This window comes from Argiope bruennichi, chromosome 6, assembly GCF_947563725.1.
Source record: "Argiope bruennichi chromosome 6, qqArgBrue1.1, whole genome shotgun sequence".
NCBI classification, from domain to species: Eukaryota; Metazoa; Arthropoda; class Arachnida; order Araneae; family Araneidae; genus Argiope; species Argiope bruennichi.
In genome coordinates, this window is record NC_079156.1 from 73,740,762 (window position 1) to 73,750,217 (window position 9,456).

General features: G+C 28.0%; 1 long non-coding RNA gene across 1 annotated transcript in view; it reads left to right on the forward strand.

Moving 5' to 3' along the window:
- Positions 1–9,456, forward strand: part of LOC129972799 (uncharacterized) — a 104,170-nt gene extending 94,714 nt beyond the window's left edge. The window contains exon 4 of the long non-coding RNA XR_008784895.1: positions 9,365–9,456. This is a non-coding gene — a long non-coding RNA (uncharacterized LOC129972799). The remainder of the gene's footprint in view (positions 1–9,364) is intronic.

Sequence of the window (9,456 nt, forward strand, 5' to 3'; positions counted from 1 at the left end):
TAAAAAAAAAAAAAAAAAAAAAAAAGATAATTCGCTTTTCATTAATCTTGTTTTGAAGTGCAGTTTATTTTTTTTCATTGTTACTGTTATTTAATACTTTATCGGATTCAGGTTCCGTTGAACTTACTACAGTTTTATTTTCGTTTCGACTTTGGTCTTATGGCTAATCACAAGTATTCCTAGCTGATAATGCATTCGAATCCTCCAGACTAGAGGACACAAATTTCTTTGATTGGTATTATTTCTTGTCTTGTTTTCGTATGAGTTTGGACTAAAAATATTGCGCAATTTGAAAACGATTTCTGAAATTAGAAATCCGATTTAGGAAATTAGAGAAATCGGCATTAATAAATTTTGGTGTATAAATGAATATTATTATTTTTATCTCTACATTGTAGTTGTTTCTTTTTATAATTTTACTTAATAATGCATGTCATCTCTACTAATAATAAAGAAAAAAGAAAAAGTGCATGTTCGTAAGTGTGTCTGTGCCTCATCATGGGTGCGTCCGTTGATATTTTGAAGGACAGACCTTACACCCAAAACTTCAAATCTGACGTCAAATACATTTTAGAGGATGGGAAAGAGTCTCTCGGAATGATTTTATTTGACTCTAATTAGAATTTCAATTAATTCAAAATTAATCGAAATTCTAACGTTTTCCCAGCTTAACTGTCGAAAATACTATAGCATAAAAATTGATTTTACCCTACTTTACCATTCAACATGCTTCACAAAATTTTCTCGCATACTTTCTAATAAAGTTGTTATCCCAGATAACGACTTGTATGGCATTGGCGTACAATAGTTACAAAGCATTAATCTTTGGCGTGAATTTTGCACTTTTACTGAATATAACGTATTATTCTTGGCGAGTTATTTGGCGATTAATTCCTGGCTTGCCGTTAAAAGTATCTGAAAATCAAGTTTTCAGATGCGTTTTTCGCCAAAATTAAAAATTTGACACAAAACTGTACTTTTGTCACAAAATTCCAATCCAGATTTGATACACTTAAGTCGTGTTTTTGAGTTATCGCGTTTAAATTCTTCTGAAAATACAAATCACCGGACGGTCAAACCCTTATTCGATTTGGTCCAAAATTTGATGGGTGTCAACGTTATAGATGTTAAATCTTTGTACAGAATTTTATCGATCTAAATCTCTTCATTTTGTAATTATTCGGACAGACAGACTTTCCCTCAACAGATTTTACTAAAAATTTGACAGAAATCTACAAAATAGATGTGAAGACCATATACCAAATTTCAATCTGTCTAGTTTAAAGCATTTTTTTTTTCATTTTAAATCACAAAAAGACAGACATTTATTTTACAATGATATAATTCATTGCTGACATGAAAATCAGAGTCTTTTTTTTTAATTGCTGCAGATATTTAATTCTAGATTATTCTTCTAATGTTGGTGATGATGTTATAAAGTTGCAGTTTGGTTTTAATGTTGGCAAATTTCAGATGTTTTCTCAGATGTCTAATTCGAACTATCTAAATAGAAATAGAAAACAAGTTTTATCATTTCAAGTGTTACTTTGTATCCTTTTAAAGTTTTAGAAACGACCTTCGTATCTGCTTTGTCAGCGAAATACATTTTCTGTATATCTCAGCTATTTTCCTCCGATTCTTAACAAGGATAAAGTTTTAGATAAAAAAGAGGAAGAAAATAAAATATCTTCTGATACAACTCAAGTCCTGATCTAAGATTATCACCGGAACACAATAGTATCAATACACAACATTTAAAATGTTTGCATTCTGATACGTTTAGTGTGTTGGTAAACCTGGACCGAGCAGGTGATGTGTTTTTCGCTAAGTAAAAATTCATGCTTTATTGGGATGCCAGACACTAACAAATACTTACACTTTAACAAATATTTTGTACTTATAGAGGTGTAATTCCAAGCATACAGTTTTTTTATATATATATTTTTATTAATATTTTAATTTTAAAATATATCTGCTTAAAATACAGCTTTTAAATTACATTTTAAAACAGATAAATTTAGAAAAAATAAATTAAATTAAATAATAAATAAATAAAATAAAATAATAAATTAAAAAAGAGTTTTTCAAAACAGATTTTTTAATTAACTGAAAAAAATTATTATCTTAATTATTTTTTAATTTTTAATCTTTATTACATAATTCATTATTTTAAATATTATGGACTCTTGAAATCAATGTTTTTTCTGGAATTGACTACCAGGTGACGCCTTTGATATGAAATAACAATTGAATTAATCGGTTTACTGATAATTTTCTAAATTTTTGTTTGTTGATAATTTGTACATATTTGTAGCTTCTGCTACAAGCACAAATTTGGCATCATTATTTAGAACAAGAAATTAAAGAAACTAAACAATTAAACAAGCAAAAATTAAGAAAAAGCCGCGGGAATGATGTACCCAAAACTATCTCGTTTAATCTTGTATAAAGCTGTTGCCCACTCTCTCCCTAAACATAAAACTATGGACTTTCGACAAGGTTATGAAAACCACGAGTACTCAGATTTTTATTTTTAGTTTCCCACACATAAGAATAGTGTGCTTCGTAGTAATAGTACAGAAAAACGTTACTTATGCATCGGTTCCAAAGCATTTTAACCATTAGTTATGAAATATCAATCTTTGACATGAATCTAGTGTACGATCATTAGTATTTTTTTTTTGGGGGGGGGGCATTTAATCACTGGTATACAGTTGATAAATAAGTACCAGAAAATCGGATGTGTAATTTGACACCTTTTATACGATAGATTTAGACCAAAATTTGACACACACCTACAACTTTAATAACAAGATCACGTACTAAATTTCATTTATTAGTTACTATGCTTTTGAATTGCAGCTTTTATGTGCATTAGAAAGAATAGACCAACAAAAGGTCAATTCATTGATAGATTTTATTCAAAATTTGATCAGAATCTACATTGTCTTTATTTTACAAAGGAAATTCCTTTTCAAAATTAAAAACAATGTAACAACAATATACATTTTAGAACTTAGATAAAATCCTGGCATAATTTATTTCCTTCTGAAAAAAAAAATATGAGTGTATTTTTTAAATGCCACTTTCTTTTCACTTTTTATTTTCTTGTATACAAAATATAAAGAAAGTAATCATTAAAAAATTCAAACTCAAATTTTAACGAATCTCCACGAATCTTCCTGGGTTTGAAAAACACATTTTTGGAATTATGTTTGTCAGCTTATGAACATGATACCTCAAAAATGCTTTGAGCTAGACGACTGAAATTTGGTATATGAATTATGGCCAAAGTTTTAGATTTCTTACAGATTTTGAACGAAATCCATTCAGAAGACTTTTTTCTGTCTGTCTGTTGAAGTACTAATGAACGCGGTAACTACAAAATTCAAAAAGCTAGATAGATAAAATTTGGTATATAGGTTTTATGTCTAAAATATAGATACTTATCAAATTGTGGACCATATCCATCAAATGATTGACCATCTGTCGATTTGTTCTTTCGTATGCGTGTAAACACAATAACTCATAAACGTACTGGCTTGAATCAATGAAATGCGGATGTTAACTTGTGACTACATTTGTAATCTCATGTCAAATTTTGATGTCAATTGGCCGGCAAAAAAAGCGTCCAAAATACATATTGTCGAGATAGATTCAGTAAAAAATGCTAGTTTCATGCTAAAGTTCTATATTTCGTAACTGTCATGCAAGGTCTTCGCTGCCTTATCCTAACTATTCAATTTTATGAGGAGAAAGAGGGAAAAGACATTTATTAGAGAATATGCGAGGGTATTTCAGGGCTGGTTTAATAGGAAAATATGTTCTGCTATTTTAAGACTGAAAATGTGAATCATTGATTCTATTTATAGTTTAAAAAGAAAACTTCTAACAAAGAAAAATAAATTCCAATCCACTTTACTGCATTTATTACCGATAATATTTATTGCTCTGCTCTGAATTCCTATAAATAGTTCCTGATCTGAGAATATAAATAGAAAGTTTCGATTTTATCACATTAGCTAAAGTTCATTCTGTCTTTCGATTACCGATTGTAATGTGCACTTTGAACCGGATTTAAACGTGATGATCGTCATTGGAAAACGTACTTTGTTACTTTGTACTAGGTTAATCTGATTAAATAATAAAAGTGCTTAATTTGTCTGTATCCTTTCTAACTGAAAAAGTGCTTTAACAATTAGAAGAAATTCCTTTCTATCTGTTAATTTAACTTTCTACTCATATTAAAAAAGAAATCATTTATCAATTACTAGTTGCCTTTGACAACCAGGTAGTCAGCCGTGATTAATGATTCCTAATAATTTTAATTAAATAAATTGTGTAACTTCATTCTAAGCGGTTTCCTAAGCAAAATATTTTTTTAGTTTCAAATTTTGATAAACATGCAGCATATACAGTTTTAGTAGATTTATGCTGTTCTACTCACTGTGCTATACTTTTCTCTAATTCTTTTGTCTATATCTTAACCAGTTAAGTGCGTTGGCATCTACACACGTCAATCCAAATCTTCATTTTGCGACAATTTTTTATTCTAATTAAGATGAAATCTTATTCTCTTTGTTGTGATTTTTTTGCAAAATTTACTATGCAACCATTTGTATTGCGTTTCATGTGTATGCGTTATCGCTTGACTTTAAAAAGGGGGACATGAGGGACTTAAAAAAATAAATTCCACAGTTAATTGGTTTATAGATCTAATTATACCACACAAAAAAGCAGTAGAAAGAGCGGAGATACCAAAAATCTATTTACCAAGTAATTAAAATTGTAATTACAACTTCAAAAAAAATTAGTATGAAGTTTCGCTATGCGAAGTATATATGTCAAATTTGGTAGTTCTAGATTAAACTATATGGCCTATAGATCGCCAATACACAGAGTCTTCTTTCTGTGAAATAGAGGAAAAGACAAATATTTTTCAGGGTATAAAATCTCAGTTATCCAGTCCTCTATTAACTAAAATTTTGTTTTGTTTTGTTTTAACCAAGCTAGTAAAAGAAAATCCAATTTTGCTTTTCTGTGTTTTTTTTTAATAAAGTCGACGATTTTTTTCGAAAAAAGATGAAGTTGGCATTAGAACGTATTTTTGAGTTCCCGTTAAAAATCTTTATCAAGACGTTATACTATGTAATTCACGAAATTATATATAGAGAAAAAAATAAAAATACAATTTCGTTCTTTAAGTACTTCAGTAGATATGTGGGCAAAATCGATATATTTTCATGGAAAAAATGGAACTGTAAATGTGCTCGAAAGATTCGCGTTGTTGAAATACAAAAGATTTTTCTTTTAGAATTAAAAAAAAAAAAAAAAATTTCAAAATTCATTTACAAAATGCAAAGGAATTAATAAAAATCATTTATCTAAAATCTTATTAATTATTAAAGTTCTTAAGTAATTACACATTCTTCTTAATAATTAAGTTAACAAATTCTTTTGTTATCAAACTATTTAAAATAAGTATCAAACTCCTGAATAATTAATTCTTTTAATAATTAACAATTTTTTACTATTATCGAGCTTGATTGTAAATATAATAATTTCGGCTTTATTTATATAATTTCAGATAAACAATTTTGAAAATCTTGTCAAAAAAAAAAACTTAATTTAAAATTCAACTTCTATTAATCGAATTTTCGCTTATCCGAGGCGATTGCGGTCTTTCATTTCTTCTAATATTTATTTTAAATTATATTTGTAAAGCTAATATACGAGCTTTAAAATGGAAGATTTTAACATTGATAAGAAATTAAATTTAAAGTTTACCTGTATTAAAATTCAGTGATGATCTTCTCCCGCATTTTTCTCTTATACGATAACATCTGAAATTAATTTTCTTCTAATGTTTTGATATTATGAGTAGAAAAGATACAATGCATGTACCAGCCTTTTAAAGTTGAGTCCAAATTTTAAAGCAAACGTGTATCAATTTTTGCCATTTGCTAAATGCAGTCTTAATTCCTTTGTGTATGGCACAACATCGATGCGGAACAAAAATACGATGATTGTTACGTTTTGAACTTCAAATCGGTTAAATAATTCTCATTTCATTGCAAGAGCTCTTAAATAACCTTAAAGAATTTATCATTTTTTTCTCAATAGCAATTTATAGCGTAATCTATATTAAAATTCTTTGAAAGAATACACAATTGGAAGCTATAAAAATGCGTAAATTACATTTACACAAAAAAAATTCTACATACGTTTTAACTAAAATTCTAGAATTAAGTTCTAGAATTAAAAATTAAAATACATTCTGATTGTTGACAAATAGCTGTTGCCATCCGATAATTTATGAAAAAAAAAAAAGCAAACGATAATATCCAAACAATGATACTGCCACGATAGCGAATATTTTATTTATTTATTTTAATTAAACTATGTTTCACAGCTTCAACATTCATCAGCTAATAATTTGAACCATCAATTTGCATTAGTTTCGGATTGCCGTATGGCATTTCTTATAAATAGAAAAGTTATAGAATCTGTTTATCATAGAAGTCAGTTGTTTAGGACAGCAGATTTATAATTATTTTCTGTCTCGATAGAGTTATTATATTGTGTGCATCTGAAATTCTAAGATAGAATAATGCAAATTCAAATTTATTGCAGGAATTTTATTATTGACTAGCCGCCTTTGGCGACCAGCCGGTTCACCAATCTTAATGTTCGTTTAAATTTTAATAATTAAATATTTTACGCTACTTTAATAGATTCTTCATCAAAATATTTAAAAACTTCTAATTTTGATAGCCATATAATTCACACATATTATAAATGCCTTCAGTCATAACGTAATATTATCTCTCTAATTTTCTGTTAGCTCCCGTAGAATTTATACTTTAAATTAAAGTGGAAAGAATTAATCTGCAATTAATATCATAATATTTTTTACTGAAACAAAGCATTTTTTTATAATATGATTACTGATAACAGAGTCACTGAGCGTTTAAACTTTATGGGCACTAAAAAATATCTTTTTTAATTTATGTAATATCTCAAGACTTTGTCAACAAAATTTTCTGAAATTCATCATGAACAGATCGATTAATTAACAATGTTTCATTTTAATCAAACACTAAGAAAATAAAATGAATCGTTTAAAATAATCGGTCGAACACAGGTTTAAAAAAAGTACTTCAAAAAACGATGTACTTAAAACTATAAGCATATATAAAAAATATATAACTAACATAAATACAATTTACTTACAAAAGCATGCAACTAACCTAAAAATAATTTAAATCATTCGTTGGTTGTCATGCCAACAGTCAGAACATAATGCGCATGCGTGAATTTTCTTCGCCAGTTACGTTAACGCAAATGCGTGAATTTTTCTACGCCAGTTGGGGTAACGCTATGCAGATTATACATTTTTAATTTCCTTTATTCTGTGTTATTTTAATTCAAAAGTACTTCAGAATGAATCTGAAACATGGATTAATTAACAATGTTTAATTTTAAAAGCATAAAACATTAAGAAAATAAACAGAATCGTTTGAAATAATCCGCCGAAAAATATTAACCCTAGCCTCATTACTGTTGGGAGAAAAAAACAACTGAAGACTTTCTCGTTTGGCGGTGGTAAAAATGAAAGATTTTTTTGGCGGAAAAGTTGGCGGTGGGGAAAATGGAAGATTTTTTTGGCGGGAAAGTTAGTTTTTAATTAATAATTAAAATTCTAATTAAAATTTCAAAAAAAGGGACCCCAGGTGCACATTCCCGACCTCTAAGGCATACATGTACCAAATTTGATAGCTGTATGTCAAATGACCTGGCCTGTAGAGCGCCAACACACACACACACACACACATTGAGCTTTATTATAAGTATAGATTAATAAAATAAGAATGTTACAAATTTTGAAAAAAAAATTCAAATTGCATATTAATAAATTTTTGAGCATTTGTGCAATGAAATAAATAACAAAGAATATCTGTCACAACCAAATCATTAGATACTACTTCAATACGGCCGATTTCGTTGCTGAGAAGTTAACGAGTGTGATTCAGTCTGGAAGATAAAACATTATACTTTGCTCCCGTAATGGTATTCAATCGTTATTAATAAAGCAGGCACGCGCCTTTTTTGTGAAATTTTTTTACAAAAACCTGAATATTTACTTAAGAATTGCATTGATGCCACTGGGTGGACACCTCAAATATAGGAATGAGAATTATTGTTTAAGTAAACTGATTTTCACTTTCCTGGCGAAGCGAAAATAATAATGTTTCTCTTTGAGATCAATACCGATGAAGGAGAGTTATATAGGCGTTGGTGCTTATTCTACTCGCATTGAGGACTGTTAAGCGTTGATCACACAGAATGAGAAATATGTTTGCAGAGAATCAGTCATTGAATTCAATCCAAATGTACAAACAGGGTGAAAGAGGAATTCTTTCTGGTTCTGAATAATTAGAAATAAAGGGCTATTCCAATTAGTATAGGCTTAATTCAATATTTATATTTATTCTACAAATATTTAAATAGTAACAAATGTCCTTCATCTTTATTTTGTTTTTATTTCTTATTTATTTATTTTATTTGCAACTTATTCATACGTTATGGTTTTATTTATTTATTTTTTACTTTTACTTAAATATTATTATTTATTGCAGAATAGAAAAAACCAATATTTCTTTCTGGTTCTGAATAATTAAAGGGCTATTCGAATTATTATAGGCTTAATTCTACTAATTAAATATAATACAAATATTTAGATAGTAAGAATTTTTCCTTCATCTTTATTTTATATTTATTTACTTATTTGTTTATTTTATTTATCACTTATTTATATGTTTTTATTTATTTTATTTAGTATTTACTTAAATATTTATTATTCATTTATTTCTATTTATTTATTTATTTTTCAAAATTCTACTACTATTTTATTTGAAAAATTTAAATGATTTAACAAATTTTTAAAAAATGCTTTATTTTGTATTCTGCTATAATTCAAAAGTTGAAGACATGTTATTTCCTAAACAGACGAGCAAATACTTTTAGGAAGATTTGGAATACCAGCCGTTAAGAAATTTAAAAAGCATTCCTTCTCTTTCGATACTGTAATCATTAAAAGATATCTAGCAATAATCACCTATATCTACGCAAATATTTCCTGTTACAAATCAAAAGAATTTGCAAAGAACACTTTTTCCTGTTCAGAAGACGGAAAATTCTTGAATGTGCAGTTAGTCTTCGAGGAAAAAAAAAAAAAAAAACTAAGAAAATATTGTCTAGACGGATGAAAGGACAGTTTTTGTGAGATAAATTACTGCAGTAGCTCATTTTTTAACGATAGTATGTTCCACATTGTCTGTACAAACTCGTTATTCTTCTACAGATGACGCCATGTGTTTTGCTGATTCTATGCCCGTCTTAACGTTGTGAATTTCTTTTTGTGAGCTTCATGAACTCGTTGCTGTTTCATTATAA